General features: G+C 42.2%; 1 long non-coding RNA gene across 2 annotated transcripts in view; it reads right to left on the minus strand.

Moving 5' to 3' along the window:
* Nucleotides 1-15,863, minus strand: part of LOC144587134 (uncharacterized) — a 57,970-nt gene extending 42,107 nt beyond the window's left edge. For both annotated transcript variants that reach the window (XR_013542325.1, XR_013542326.1), the window contains exon 1: nt 14,274-15,863. This is a non-coding gene — a long non-coding RNA (uncharacterized LOC144587134). The remainder of the gene's footprint in view (nt 1-14,273) is intronic.
* Between the last annotated feature and the right edge of the window lie 1,040 nt (nt 15,864-16,903).

A 16,903-nucleotide genomic window follows, 5' to 3' on the forward strand; every position in this document is an offset into this window, starting at 1 on the left:
ACACAGCCTTTCTCTACTGAGAGAACAGAGGATTATTAACAATATATCAGACTGTGCTACTGTATGCTATCACATAGCATAGCATAGTAAGCATAACACATCCAAGAACGAGGCAGATGGGTCATGTTCCATGGGAGACCATGGTATTGGGTCTGCAAGGCAACATTTTCATGGCTAGGAGCTGTTTTCATGGAACAAAATCTATATAATGGCTTTTGCTCTGTGGTCACGATCAAAGAAGAGATTCTGTTCCCCCAAAATTTAGAGAAACAGCCCCTTTACCCCTGAATGTTGGTCTGCATGAAGAGTTTTGCTTTTCTAAAAACAGTGGAGCATCTTCGGTGAAAAAGCAAAACAAGACCAAACATTCTTCCCATCAAAACAAAATAGGACAAAAATGAATGTTTAACAAGTTCTCCAAAAGCCAAGATTTTTCAGTGTCCTCCTACAGCTATTTCTGAACAGAAGCTGATCTGCATAGACTCTAACCCAGAGATCCCAAAGAGAGAGGTTTCCAAAGATAAGATACTAATTGAGAAAATATTAACATATTCATTATTAACAAGCTTTAAAAAGATTCCAGTTCGATTATGTTTATTCCAAAGGGGAGACATTTTTAGCCAGTTTGCCTTAAAGTGATATTTAAATTTATGTTGTATTACTGCACCCAGAACCTTCTAGAATAAAGATGAACAATCCTGCCCATGATTTTACTCTGTTTAATCTTTACAGATTAAGTCTCCCTTGGCAAGTTTCCAATTTACTTCATAAATTAACAGACAATATTGGGGAGGGGTAGTTTTAGTCAATCTTTTCATTCAAATCTACGGAACAGAGACTATTCCTGAAAGTCGTCTGGCATCGACTTTTATTACTGTACCCAAAAGAGAAAATGCTGAAGTTTGTAGTAAGGACCAAATTTCAAGCTTTATGGGCTGAGGGTTATGCCTAGGATTTCCTTTAATATAATACTTAGCAGACTTTACAAGAACCATGAAGAAAAGGCAGAAGATTGATAAAGTCAATAAAGTGAGTAATGACCATGGTCTAAAAGAGAATGTTAAAAAAAAACACACACACACAAGTTCATCAATAAAAATCAAGCAATCTCAAAGATTAAACATCTAAAATGTGGGGTGTGTTATCAAGTATAGGTACCTTAGAATGTAGCTAAATGTAGAATTCTGGGCAGCGATGGCCCAAAGCAGCTGCGTTAAGATAAAGAATGGAATATGCAAGGGAAAAATGGCTTTGAGAACATGCATTGGACAGAGCTATTTTTGGTTCTACAATATGGCACAGAACTGTACGTTTTAACACTGGGTACTATAAAAAAAAGATAGAAACATTTGACATGATGATTTCCCTCAGAATGCTAAGAATGGCTTAGATTGAGAGAGCAACCAGTCATGAATTACTAAAGTGAATGAATAAAGACCGAAAAAATCATAAAACTCATAACAACTAGAATACTTTGGTCACATAATGAGAAATGAATAGTACATATTGTTACAATAAAATAAATGGGCTAAGAAATGCAGGAAGGAAAATAAACTGTTGGATCAAGAATCTTGAGGATCAGTTAAGATGCAACACAATATTGTTGTTTAAAGGTGCTGTATGTAAAGTTAGCATAGCCAGCGTACCATGAAGATTCCCAGTCTCTATTACCCCAAGTCCCATGCTACTCAGTTGCTCATTAGGAATCACAGTAAGATTTCCTTTATAATCTAGAACTAAAAGAGACCAGAGAGCATTTACTCTGGCCTGTTCTAGTACTCTGCCTTCAGCCTTTTTAGAGAGGAGATACTCTCGTATCCCTTAGGACCGATCGCCTTTGCCCTTGTCAATCTGGTATGGTGGAAACTGTGGAACAAGTGCTCTTGTACATTTTTGAAAGATTCACGCAATCTACTTATTTCTCCAATTTTAAAACATTATCCAGGTAGACCTGATACATTTTACCTCTCTTTCCTTCTCTCTGATTCCTCAAGTAAAATTACAGCTAAAGTTGTAAAATTCTCTGCGGTGGCTCGTACAATAAGAATACAGATGATTAAATCACCGCAGTAACTAGATTAGGAACTCACACTTAATCATAATCTAAATTTCAGTCTGTTTTGTGTTGACTGTAAATAGTACTGTAGTGTATATGATGTTTTAAACTGTACAGTATTTCAGTTTTGTACACCTACCCTAGCTGACCTGTGGTCACAATTAGGGATGAGCACAAATAAGAAAAAATGGTGATCCATTTTGATTTGTGATTCATCAACATCGATGAATCATTATTTATGAATTTATGATTTTCCCCCTGATGAATTGATAAATCATTTATACAAGCCTGCAATTTTGGTCAAGCTTGAGTTTTGGATGTCCTAGTTATACACCCAAAAGGAGGCCTCCCCAGGAAAGTCCCTCTCGAGGGGGCATTTTATAGCCCAACAAATTGATTAATCAAAAACCACTAAAAATTCATTGACTTGTATTCATTGGGGGCACTGATTTGTACAAATATGAACCAACAAATCAGCGAGTTTTGAATGAATTTGGTGATTTGTTTTTTAATTTGTGCCAATCTCTAGTCATAATAATAATAAAGTAATTGAAGAAGAAGAAGAAGAAGAATTTGTTAAAGTATTAGGCTGTAGAAACCCAATAAATTCACTGGGCTGCTTTGTACCAGTTATGCTCCCTCAATCTGATCTGCCTTATAGGGTTGTGAAAGAAAATGCAGAGACGTGTATATATTGCCTAGTGCTTGTTGAAGAAAGGTGTGGTGTAAATGTAAGTAGTAGAAAATTAATTACATTAATAATAAATGTCTGAAAAATAATAGTGGGGAAATTAGGCTCCGTTAGCTGATGTAAGAGGGAAAATTTCACCATTCTCACAGTGGGGTTCTTTAAAACGGCAATGACATCATAGCATCCCCAGTGTCATCTTCTCCCCATAACCATTGATTATCTTGTGTTGTCTGTCCTGCCTGTTCTTTGATAGTAAACCCACACAGAAAAACCTCATGGTTAAAGGTGGGAATATTACCGCCCATCAGTGATTTTTCTAAAAGGCTACACTCCTGCACAGAGGTGGGAATTTACATACTAACTATGATTTTAAAAGACATAGCACTTCTCATTCCATTTATTGATATATACAAAAAGCAAAGGCTGGTTGCTGACAAGAACAAAAGCAAACCAAAATCCACTTGGGTGTAAAACCTTTGCTAGGACCCTCAAAAATATGATTAATACATTTTATCTGTGTTTTTATTCTTAAGAAACAGCTTGCTTGCAAAATATTAAACAGCTCAATTGTTCCTGCAATATTTTAATCCTGAGCCACAAGGTACCTGTGAATGGACTAAACCACTTCAGACTGTAGGTGGTGTGTGTGTTTCACTAATTGAATTCCTTTTCATACAAAAATGTCCCTGCTTGTGGAAAACTGGTGAAGGAAAGACAAGAATCATTCTTCCTTCTTGACACCTAGTCTTCTATATGCAAGAAGATACAGTACATACGGTGACTGTCGGTTTTGGCATTAAAACCTACCTACAGCTCAATAGAACTGCGATGGGCACTCACATGGCCCCACAATATGCAAACATATTCATGGCTGACCTAGAACATCACTTTCTTAACTGCTGCACCCAAAAACCATTTTTCTATTTGAGGTGCATTGATGGCAGTTTTGTGAGAGTCACTGTTCCCCTCCCTCTCCCCCCACAGTCTGGTGTGGTCCAAACAGATGTTTACCACTTCACCTGCCACTTGTGAGAGTGAGGGGAGATGTGATGGGAGGGCTTCGAGTTTCTGTTTCCAGCTATCTTAACAAGTAAGAGGTCGCTGAATGAACACACAAATCGTCTGTGTCTAATTTGAAGATCAGTTCACAGGTCAGGGCAAATGAAGCTACCCAAGTTCCTTGTATTTGGTCACTGGAAGGATTTTCCCCAGGGTGGCTCTGCTCAAGTATGGGAAGGGGGAAGGAGAAAACCCAAAAAGTGTCTGGGGGGTGGGGAGGGAAGGAGACACACAGGTAAGATTTGCCTGCCTGCCTGTGTGTCTAGAGAGCCGGCTTTTGAGTCGCAGCTCTGAGAACCTCCCTACGGTGGGTGGAGATTTCTGGCCCCTGTAGCCCAAAAAGGAACTTTTCCAAGTTGTGCCTCTTTGCATGTGTGTGTATGAAGAAATTAAGTCACCACCACCACCACCGTCACTCTACTATAATATACAAGATTAGGTCTCTACCCTTCTCTTTATGTTCACAGGAAAAACACTTCAAAAGAGAATGACGTTGCCCTTAGGAGCCCTGAGAGAGCAGCCTCCTTTTCTTCTGCTCTGTGCTTGATATCCTTGCTCTGTTGCAGAATCAAATTCAGAAAACTGAAAACGTTGCCTGCCTGTCGACCCCCCCACTCACCCACCCACCCGCCTGCCCACCCAAGGCTTCAGCTAAGAAAGGCTCTTTCCCTCTAAGCACTAGAGTTGTTGTTTTCTAAGGAGCGTAACTTACACCTGAACATCTGCAAACGTTTTCAGCTGTTTCAGACAGCTGCTTACTTCAGTAATATTTACAAGTGACAGACTGCTAAATTAACATAGCCGCATGTGGGCAGTGCCAGTCTTTACATTTAGGATGGCTGTTAGTTTAAAGAGACGGGCAGGATCGATCGTTACCTGCAGCACAAAAGAGGTCGTGTCAAGCTGACCCACTATTGTTCATTCCTGAGCTATCTCTTGACCTCCATAGCAAGCAATGGCACACCTCTCCATCCCTGTGCCTTGAAAAGCACCACCTCTTGATTTGGCCAGCTCAGATGGCTGTTAACAGCCCAGAAGGAGGAGGTGGCCAGGTCACTTTCCGTGCTTAGTGGGTAAAGTTATTCTTGCGCTTGGGTATGTCCTCCAATGTCTTCAACTAAGTCCCTGTTATTTTCCAGATTGTTGGTCGACTGTGACTGTTGGAGTCTTTGCAGGCTGGAATTGTCCTAAAGAGTGTAGAGAACTTAGGCTTTTGTACTGTGTCTATAAGAATGTGAATAATATATCTTTCATCATGTAACTTCAAATAGAAAAAGCAGGAATTGTAGAACTGTGGAGCAGGAAGAGATCCCAAGGGTCATAAGGTCTACCTTCCTACCAAAATGGGAAATTCACACCTAAAACATCCCTGGGAGGTGGCCATCTAAGCTCTGCTTAAACGCCTCCAATGAAGGAGAGTTTCTGAGGGGGCCCATTTCATTGTCAAACTGTTCTTTCTATCCAGACGCTTTTCCTAATGCTTAATTCCAATCTTCTGCCTTGTAATTTGAATCTGTTTGTTTGCTTCCTCCCCTCTGGAGCGGCAGAAAATAAGCTTGCCCCATCCTCCATGTCAGCGATGGCGAACCTATGGCATGCATGCCACAGCTGGCACGCGGAGCCCTTTCTGCCAGCATGCAAGCCATAAGTTGCCGGATCACTACTCTCCCCTCCCGCCGCAGCCAAACCAGAGCAGGCGGCTGCAACCGCGGTGCTGGTGCCCGGACAGGTCGTGGGTCAGGATCCGGAGCAGCTGGTGCTGGTGGCGGATCCGGAGTGGGTCTCGTGGCACCTCCGTGCCCAGTATTCCCCCTTCTACCACCACTTCTGGTTCTGCCATCCCCTGTTTGTTTTTGTTTTCTCCCAGTTTGGGCACGTGAGCCCAAAAAGGTTCGCCGCTACTGCTCTAAATATCTTCAGATATTTAGAGATGACTATCTTTATCACCTTTCAGCCTTCTCTTTCCCAAGCTAAGCACATCCAGATACCTCAACCATGCTTCACTGGGCTCTAGTCATTTCCCCTTCAGACACATTCTGAGTTGATTCAATAACCTTGAACTGTAACATCCGGAAGTTGACACAGCAAGTAGGCACATCTGCTTTTGTCAGTTAAGCTCTGACAACTGCAGAACGGAGTGGTACAATTACTTCCTAGGATCCTTCCAATTTCTGTTGATGCAGCCTTGTATTTCATTCACTCTTTACTGCCGCATCACACGGTTGAGTCATGTTTCACTTGTGGTCCCTAGATCCTTTTCATATGTACTACTGCCAAAGCATCAGTCACCCATCCTATATTATGCATCAGCTTCTTAAGACCTAAATGTAGAACTTTTCATTTCCCCCCCCCCTCTTGAAATTATTTTTGTTTCTTTTGGCCCAGTTCTCCAATCTGTTAAGGTCATCTTGCATTCCAGTTCTATTAGCCAACATTCCAGGTCTGGCATCATTTGCAGATTTGATGAGCATCCCCTTCCACACTCTCATCCAAGTAACTTATAAAGACATTGAACAACATCAGGGCAGAACCCTGTGATATTCCATTCATCGCTTTTCCTCAAGAGGACAAGAAACCATGGATAAGCAGTCTTTGGATACGGCCCATCAACCAGCTACAAATGCACTCAATAGCAGCGGTACCCAGCTCACAAGAATATCTTGACAGACCTTGTTGAAGGACTTGATGATATAGGACAAGATGTACTACACCTATAGCATTCTCCTTACCTATTGAAAATAGCTGTACAGTATTGAAAAAGAGAGATAAGATTAGTCTAGCATGATTTTGATTAAAGGAACCTATGACATGTCCTAGTAATAAGTGCATTCTTTTTTAAATGTTTCCTGAGCTACTGTTTAATTATCTCTTCTAGAACTTTGTGGAATCAAGGACAAGCTAATTGTTTAACAGTTGTCTGGATCCTCTTTTCCCCCCTTTTTGAAGAGGGGTGACAAATTTCCTGCCTCCAGTTCTCAGGGAACTCACTTGTTCTCCCAAGTTGCCTACACAACAAATCCCAAAATCCATATTGGTTAACACCTTTATTAGGCCAGGCAAAAAGTCACAAAAATCAGTGCAGGAGATAGGATCTCTTGCAGAGATTTTTGTGCCCTTTTGGCTGGCTTTAACAAAGTTGTCACAATAAGATGGGCACTCAAATAAGGTGAAGATAAGGAAAATTCAGTTACTCAGTAAAACAGTTTATTCAGCTGAGAAACTGAGTGGATCAGGAATTTAAACATGGGAGATCAGGGGACATTTGAATGTTTTTAGTCTGTCTTTCTATACAGTATGAAAATACTATAATTTCAAAGTAGTATTTTATCTATTTGCAAATAGATATTCTTTCCTCATTGGGCATGTCAGTAATTAAAGTGGAATACTGTTGTGTCTGCTTTACATAATACAGCAATAAACTGTTCTGCAGACAAAGATTTGTTCACACCTGCTTTTCGCAACTGACTTGTTGCAGAGGAAAGATTTTGAAAGGGGTGAGTACTGTACTTTCTGTTGTAATTTTTTGGAACTTTTAATGTTCCCTTTAATAGGTTTGGTTGGGAGGGACCTTCCTGGGCTGGGGTGACTATCTATCTATCCAGCACTAACCAATCATCCCTTCCCTGCCTCTGAATTCAAAGAGAGCCCAACTACTCTGCTCTGTATCTTTTCCCCTCTCTTTTTGTCAGCAGTCTGGAGTCTGCTAAGGCCTGTTGCTGACAGCAGTCAGTCATGTTTTTATGTTTGCTGTTTGATCTGTTCACAACTGTAAGTAAAGAAATGCTTTTTATTCTTTCTACTACCAATGTCTCAGAGCCTGTAAGTGCCAACTGGTGAGAAAAGGGGGTGGACTACTCTGGGGAATTATTCTGCTCTGAAAATCCCTGCACTTCTACTGTGCGGCTAAATGAATTTTAAAAAAGTTCAAAATTCTGCAAAACTTTCTCCATCTGCTTTTAGTAGCTTTTAATTTAGTTGTGTTAATGCTGTTATTTGCTTAATTGTGTTTTGATGTGTGTGTGTATCTGTACATTTTTTTAGTTAACCTTGTAGACAACTATCTTGAGTCCTAGTCTGGGAAGTTAGGTGGTAAGTTGTCAATCAAATCAAATTTAATCAGACAGATAGATAAATTGCTGAAATTACTCTTCACTTATTTTCAGAGTATGGAAATGTTAATTTCTATGCTCTGAAGTTCTCCAGCCCGCGTGGCCTCTGAGAGTTCTGGGAGTTGTAGTTCAAAAAGCGTAATATCTCCAGGTCCTAGTTGTTTTTGCACTGAATCGTGATTGCATCCTATTCTGCATTTTTTATTCATGCTGTTGACCATTTCAGGGTTTGGGGTAGATTTACCCTATAGGTGGTTGCTTCATTCTGGTGCAGCTGGCTCCAGTTGCTACCTGTTCTTTGTTTGCTCCCAAAGAGGACCTGTACCGATTTACAGTCATGGTGCCACCTATTCTGGAGTCAACTGCTCTGGGAATGCACACAAAGGTTTTTTCCTGCCTGTCATGCTATGTTGTTTTTTTGAAATGAAAAGAGTGCATGGGAGGGGATTAGGGGAAATTTACAATTGTGCAAAACCAGCATGTGTGCAATGTTAACTGTGATGCAGATTTGTCAAGAAAGCCCAAATCCTGCAGAGTAACATGGGATGAGAAGTCTCCTTATCTGGGACATCTTTTGTGCCATGGAGTAGAGACATGTCACCACACCAAAGCTCATAGAGTCAGCTCCTTAGTTTGCATTGTGGCATGGAAGCCCACTGTACACGAAAAGCCAGAGTATTCATGAGTATTCAGAGTAACCAAACCAGAGCATACAGATGTTTTTATTTGAACTCTACATTGCAACTGATGAACCATCTCAGCAATGGTCAGGATTGCAATGCAGTGCATGGGAGGGAGGCATCGGCCCTTCCCTTATGTATGCCTCCTCTTATTGCCAGCGGCTGTTTGCCAGAGGAGCTGATGCTCAACTTAAGTTTGGTACTGATCCAAACAATTGTGCATGGCAGGTATGGAAGCACAGCACTCGTGTACCTTCACATGATCCCCTAGATCTGGAGTTAGGGAGGTCACTGTCTTCTTTACTGTTTCCACATCAGCAAAGACCAGTCCCAGATTAACCATTAAGCAAAATGAGCATGTGCTTAGGGTGCCAATAAGGCAACGGGGCACCACAGAGGTTTTTTTTTTTTCTGTGCCGGATTTACCATGGACCACAGTGAAAATGGTATATCCTCCTTAACAAATCACATCCACCCACCTCTCACCCTCATTTCTCTTCCTTCCTCCCTCAGGAGCCCCAAGAAAATCACCTCCCCACCTAAAGTAACTGAGTAGGAACCAGTATATAGATTACAAAGACTCGCCAAGTGAGAAAATTCATATTTTGAGTGAAATGATCAATCATCCTTGCTTGGTGGGATTTGTTTTTGTTTTGTTTTGTTGCATGTGTGTATTTTGTTTTAACTTCTGTATTTGGGGAGGTTGGGTGGTGGATAAGGATAAAAAGAGCTGCTGGTCTTTTAGGCCTATTTCCTCTGAACTCGACGACGTGCAAGCCAAAGAAATAGCAGCCTTCCTCACAGGGTGATTGCCAGAATGAAGGAAAGGACTGGAGTCACACTTCACCTTAGAAAAACAAATGGCAGTCATGACATATTTCTGGGGGCTTCAGATGCATCTCACAGACACAGCAGAAGGAAAATAGAAGTCGTGAGAGGGATGTGCAGCTTTTTCTATTTGTTTCTCTCCGCCTGTGTGTTTGTGTGTGCCTGTTTGCCCATAAAGGCTATGCGATATTCTGAAGAAACTGAGTCCTGCACACTAATGTTTGCTGTTTGAGGGATGCTAATGTAGGTTCGCTCTCAGTTTTATTTACCTTCTCTTGTGAGGAGAAAGTAGGGGCCATGAGAGCCAAGTGTGCTGTGAGTGTTAAGCTCACCGGAGGAAAGGTGGGTTATAAGTGGCTTTGTTGTTGTTTAGTTGTTAAGTTGTGTCCGACTCTTCATGTCCCCAGGACCAGAGCATGCCAGGCCCGCCTGTCTTCCACTGCCTCCCAGAGTTTGGTCAAATACATGTTGGTAGTTTCGATAGCACTGTCCAACCATCTTGTTCTCTGTCATCCCCTTCTCCTCTTGCCTTTACACTTTCCCAAAATCAGGGTCTTTTCCAGGGAGTCTTCTCTTCTCATGAGATGGCCAAAATATTGGAGCCTCAACCTCAGGATCTGTCCTTCCAGTGAGCACTCAGAGTTGATTTCCTTCAGAATGGATAGGTTTGTTCTCTTTGCAGTCCAGGGGAATAAAAGTGGCTATAAGCTATAAGTGGCTTTAGACAAGCTAATATCATTCAATATATTTCAGTCTTCCCCTTCCACTTGCAAGATTAGTATAAGTGTCCCACTTTACAGGGCTGTTGTAATGATCACAGAGATGATATGCATGAATCACTTTGAATACATAAAATGACCTGTGCAGATTCTACATATTATTATAACCTGAACCCACATCTCCTGGAAGAAAGGTCAGTCAATATCAACCACCGCTTATGTGCCTAATGGGGTTGGTAATACTAAGGTCCACTTCCTTCTGTCTATGTTTCCCTTGTTCTGAGGCCTTGTTCTATGCACAGCCCTGCCCATAGCACGCAATAGGTATTTCCATTAGAGCAGGGCTTTTTCAGCAGCGATGGCCGTGCTACGAATCATGTCGTCATGGAGCCACCAGGCAGAAACGTAGGGTTTATTATTGGGGGTTTTTTTTCACATTGCTGGAAAGGGATCGTTTTGCTTTACTGTTCTTCTTTTAATGAGGAGCCCCTGTTATCTTACGATTCTGTTTTGTTGCTGTTTGTCTTTCAGATTATTGGCCTATAGCTGAACGTTTATTAATTGAATTGTTTCTTGTAAACTACTTTAATCTTCACGCACTGGGACAGGATGTTTCATTTCCCTAGAGTCGCATTTTGTTGAAGACCTAGACTTACAGCATAGGTATTCTATGATGCTGTTCTTCTCCATCATTGTAAACTGTGCCCCAAATTTCACTCACTTGCCATCTATATTTTCCCATATAAAGAAAACATGGTTAGAACAAAGATGTCCCAGCCAAGGTAAGATGCATGACTGTCTTCTGTGCCATCAAGTTGTGTCATATTTCTGTTTAATTTTTGTAATAAATTTTGGGCATATTTTGGTTGTTGGCAACCTTCCTGACAAGCCAGCAAATGATGTAAGGGAGTCACAAGGCTGCCCGATTCACCTAATTGGCTGCAGCAGCTGAGGGAAAGGTGCACAGTTTCAGCAGATGAAACAAGTGGTGTAAACAGAAGACATGTAACTAATGTTATTATTGGCACTCTGAAGTATGACAAGCCTTGTGAAATATTTCTTGTAATACGTGAAACTCTACAAAAAGTTAACAATTCCACTATTATGTTCCCAAAGGCTTTCACAGCCAGGATCTGATAGTTGTTGTTGGTTTTTTGGGCTTTTTGGCCATGTTCTGAAGGTTGTTCTTCCTAACATTTCGCCAGTCTCTGTGGCAGCATCTTCAGAGGACAAGAGTCAGAACTCTGTCTGTACTCTGGTGCAGTTTGTTTGGATAGTTGAGTATTTATAGCTGTGGGATCAGCTTTTGTCCTTTTCAGGAGATGGGTGATTGCGGGGATCAGCATATTTTTTGTTGTGGATGTATTGTTGTGATAAAGGGGAGAGATGATCTGTCACTGTGATTGATGGGTGTCGTTATCTGGTCTTTTGTGTGCAGTGATCACCGGTCCTTGTGGCTGTGTAGAGTTTGTTGACCTTTTGCAGGCTATATTTTTCAGTGCTGGGAGCCAGGCTTTGTTGAGTATTCAACTTTCTTCTTTTTTCTTGAAGCTCTGCTGGTGTTTGTGGATTTCAATGGCTTCCCATCTCCTGAAAAGGACAAAAGGTCCTCCCACAGCTATAAATACTCAACTATCCAAACAAACTGCACCAGAGTACAGACAGAGTCCTGACTCCTGTCCTCTGAAGATGCCGGCCACAGAGACTGGCGAAACATTAGGAAGAACAACCTTCGGAACACAGCCAAAGAGCCTGAAAAACCCACAACAACCATCAATTCCACTATTGTTATGCTCTTCAATTATTCTATGAAACTACTCTGGCCAGGTGGTGTGAAAAGGGGAAACACCCTCCTCTTTGTTATAGACTCTCCTCGATACATGACTAAGGCAGCCAAGAGACTTAAACATCTTTATCAGAAAATGATTCATGTCACATGCCTTGCACATGGATTACAGAGTAGCCAGAGTGATTCGAAGCAAAAGTGATTTGAAGCAACTATCCTGAAGTAGATCAGATAATTTCAAATGGGGAAAATGTTCATTAAAGCGCCACTGTGAGTATAAAAATTTAAAGAAATTGTTCCTACTTTGGTTCTCCCTCCCCAACCTGTTGCGACGCACTGAGGGACTTGGCTGGATGCAGCTATGTATTATTCCACAAGTTATGATTCCTTGCAGCAGAAAGTTAAAGAATGTGACTGTTGTGATTCTTCTGCCATCAAGATTGTGCAAGATTCCTTTTCTGAAACCTTAGTGGGAAATTTGGCATACACTGTAAAACATCTAACTTCAGCAGATTATCAAGAGCAGTCACTGGCCTTAGAACTGTAGGAATGGAATTTAGTGATGGACTGGAAATTGTGAGAACAACTGAGGATAATTTAAACTGAACAAAGGGAAAAGTGGCTGAAAAAATTAGTGATAAACTGCTAAGCGTGCTGCAATCTAATCTGAGTTATTAAACATTTTGCATAATAGGGAACATTCTAAATGGGCGTGAAGCAAAATTTTGATGACTTTAAGCAAGAATTTTTTCCAGATGAGTTGGCTTTTTTCAAATTTGTTTCTATAACGTATTATGATGTCAGACAGTTTCTCCAGATACAAGAACATACTGGCAGACAACAGGAATTCTGAGTTTGATAACCTCAAGATGCATGTGATCATTCAGTGCTATTCTGCTGCTGACAAAAACTAACCAAGAGATGATCATTTGACTCAAAATATTCTTTTGATTCCTTCAGTACTAGCACTTCTGGACTGGAGGTGAAGAAGAATAAACCCTTTTTAAATGTGTGTGTACAAACACAGATTAGAGTGGTCGCGATGACCAGATAGGCGGGGTATAAATAGAATAAATAAATAAACAATTTTTTTAAAGATTGGGTGCTAATTTCAGAAAAAATCTAAAATCATATTTTTTGTTTAATTTGATTTAAATTTTGGCTCAATTTAATATTTTAATGATTTCATACTTAGATACTGTACTCTTTCAATATATATGAAACAACAGAATAATATGGTGATAAGGATGATGGAGGGAGGGAAGGGTATTTCTGGGACTGTCAGCCTTGCGTAGCAAAGGTACCATGATTATAATAATGGCAAAATTGCTGCTCTTGCTCAAGGAACATCATATCTTGGGCCAGCTGGGAGCAGGGCATACCATTCGGCAAAGTGAGGCAGCTGGTCTTAGGTCTGAGTACTGTGAGAAAGTAGCACAGGTGTAATGGTTTAGTAGTTCATCCTGGTATGTTTATCACTGGAGGAGGGAGCATTTCAATTTTCTACCTCTTGAGCATTAAAATTCCCCAGCTCTTATCATTTTTAGGAAGAAAATTGCACACTTGTCATCCTGTCATGATAAATCCAGGCATCTTTCTCATCATTTGTTCTCAATGATGTTGGAGAGTGTATGGGAAACATGCAGTGTTCTTCCTTTCCTGTTGTGTGTGTGAGGGGAGGGGGATCAGCTTATACATCAGTCCTGTAAATGCCAGCAAAAATCAAGAAGTCCATGGCAATGATAAGCCCTTGGAGCTAAAACTTGACTTGCATTGCTCTGAAACTTGGAAAAAGACACAGAGAGAAACAAGAAAGAGAAATATGCAGTGGCATAGCACTTTCTTTCTTTCTTTCTTTCTTTCTTTCTTTCTTTCTTTCTGTCTGTCTGTCTGTCTGTCTGTCTGTCTGTCTTCCTATCTAAAGTAGCAAAGCCTATTCTCTTACATTGTGTGTGTGTGTGTGTGTGCGTGTGCATGTGTGCGCGCGCACGTGTGTGTGTTGCAGAGGTGCAACACTCAAATCCTCAGCAGCTCCCCTTTCCCTCCCTTTCAGTGGGGCTGTCAGGGCCCAGTTGCTCCCCCCGCACCACCACTCAGTTACAACAAAACACTGCTCACCTGACTTCTCTCATTCACTCAACTTGCTCTTTTATAACATACAGTAGTATTAAACTTTCTGTTTGTATGTGATATAGCGGCTTTGGCTATCTCAGAAAGGAATTTGAAAGCAATAAATAAATAAATAAATAAATAAATAAATAAATAAATAAATAAATAAATAAATAAATAAATACCCTTCCATTCCCTGACATCACCCCCACCCCCACCCGCCTCTACCTACCTACCTACTACTCTGGCACAGCCGGTCCCTTCCTGCCCTTGCAAATAACCGTCTGCAGCCGTCAGAAGCCAGACAAATCTGCCTGTAGAAGGGCTGCCAAGGCAACCTCAGTTCCAAGATCGGCCCTCCCCTTGTCCTTCCCTGCCCCTGCCAATGCCAGCCCCTCTCCTCCCTTGGCAGAGCATCACATCAAAACTCTTCTTCTTCTTCTTCTTCTTCTTTGCTGGATACATGGAAAATCAACTTTCAGTGGCTCCCTAATCCTTCTCCCCCACTCTCTGCCTTCCTGGTGCCCCTTTCCCTGAAGCTGCTGAGCTCCTTCTCAGTGGCTGCCAGCCAGAGACTACAGCTGCCCCTCTCCCTCCCATCCCCAGTCTAGGGCTGCTTCCTAAGTGGTTGTTTGTCCTGAAGCCATCCCATCTGCTCACTCACAGAAGCTGCTTGCCAGTTGCTGCTTCTGCTGCTGTAGCGGCCACGGCAGCAGCAGCAGCCATTCCCCTGGCTCTTGCAGGGCAGGGCCTGGCCCAGCCCAGCCCACCCTTGTGGTCCCCTTTCTGCTGGCCACTGCAGGGCCCTTGGCTTCTGCTGGTGTTTCTTCAGCCCAGATTCATTCTTTCAGCTGGGCCTCACGTCAAGGTGGTGGTTGCTCGCTCTTTGGGTTTTGCACGGCACACCCACAGTCCAAGATTCACATCCTCCCCTCTAGAGTCTTCCATTTGCAAAGGGATTTGGGGGTCTTGGGAAAGACCATTGCCTGGCCAAAAGCTTATAGAGAGGGTCTAGGAGACCGTTTAATTACGGTGCCGCCATCGAAGGTACCGTCCGAAGAGAGGCAAGTCTCTCTTACACACCCTCTTGTCCAGAAGATCCAAGCTCAGACGACCCCGTGTATTCTTAAAACCTGAACTGGATGAGCAGGGGTATGTCCGATGGCAGGACCACCAGAGAAAGGGGACTTCACCCTTTCTGACTCCCTCTTTCTTACTAAGGGATCTTCCCCTTCAAGCAGCCAGTAGCAGGGGTGGGGTGGGGTGGGTGGCGGGTGGGAGTATAATAGGATGCTTCTCTTTCCCCTCAGTAGAATAATAGGGCAGTTCAGTCATAAATGGAGCTGTGGGGGAGGAGGGAAATGTTGCTTACTCCCCCCCCCCACTAGTTTTTGCCCCAGGCACCAGAATGTCTTAGCCCTCATTTTGTCTACCAGAAATATAAAGGATGAATGAGGAAACCACCCAGAGCTTGGAAAAAGTTAGTTTTGATTTTCTTTCTTTTTCTTTTTTTTGCTCTACAACTCCCAGAGAAACCAGAAACCAACACCATGGATCCTGGGAGTTGTAGTCCAAAAACACCACTTCTTTTCTATTTCTACAACTAAGCCAGGGATCCCGGCAGGAAAGATTCCCCCATCCTCCCTCTTGCCCCCTCTATGCCCCATACTTTGAGATGGATGTCTTCCATGTCTTTCAACATGGTGAAGTCATTTTCCTTCCTTAACCTCACTGAACAAAAGGTTCTTGAGAAAAGGAAGCTATTTTGGTCTCCCCGAGGTTTATTTATAGGCCCTTTCAGTGACTGAAAGGGAAAGTGATTCATTCCCCCCCCACTGCATATTTGTTGAGCGAACTGCCTTCTCTTTTCGCCCGCCACCCCCTCCCATCTGACCACATCCCCCCCCTCCTCTGGCCTTTACGCTTGGTCGATAATAACATGGTTTCTAACCTCAGTGCTGTGTGATCATCACAGCACCTCTTTGCCTCATTATCGTGGAGTGGGTCCCATTTGAGATTTAGTCCTTGCCAGCTGCCAGCTTGTTAATAAATTACAAGGCCAAACCCTCCTCTGAGCCACATGCATTAGGGCAGATGTGGGAGAAGAGTCTCTCTCTCCTCTGTCTCACAAACACACACAAACACACAGAGGGGAGAGAGAGAGAGAGAGAGAGAGAGAGAGAGAGAGAGAGTTTGCTTGTGCGCTGAGGGCACAAGAAGAGCCTCATAAGGCAGAGGGCAGGTCTCTATAAGAGCTTACAATCTAACATTCAGCATGGGAAATAGCAAAAGAAGATGGGGTAGACAAAAAAAGAAACATGGGGTACAAATCCCTCAGGAATGCCTTGTGTATATTTAAAAAATGGCAATGGAGGAGTCATTCAACTTTTCTACCTCAAACCCATCTTATTTTTTTGTGCTCAGTGCTCGGTTTTCCATGTTCCAGTGGTTCCAATTTCTGTTTTGCCTTTCATCCCACGATTCCTTTCCTCTCCTTCCACTGAGAACAGCATTTTTGTTTGTTTGTTTCGAAACCTTCACAGAGAAAGACCTGGGTTCTGTCATATAGAATTGGTCCCTGATTCTTGTTGTTGTAAGAAAACGTCACTATGGAGGCTGTAAGCCGAAGCCTATCATGTGGGATGTTTTCCCTGGTAAACCATCATCTACTCCAAACTGCCTTGCCTTTGTAGGGTGAAAAATAGCTGCATAGATTTTAAACAGAATCCAGCTGACGTTCTGCTTTCGTTGAGCATCAATTATAGTTTGGCTTCCTCTATGTGCAGCTTTCCCTTTTATATAAAAATATCCCTGAAGATCTTAAAATATTAGTGATCAGACTATGTGAAATGTTGTGTAGTGTGTG

The sequence above is a fragment of the Pogona vitticeps genome, chromosome 2, assembly GCF_051106095.1.
Source record: "Pogona vitticeps strain Pit_001003342236 chromosome 2, PviZW2.1, whole genome shotgun sequence".
In the NCBI taxonomy this organism is placed as follows: domain Eukaryota; kingdom Metazoa; phylum Chordata; class Lepidosauria; order Squamata; family Agamidae; genus Pogona; species Pogona vitticeps.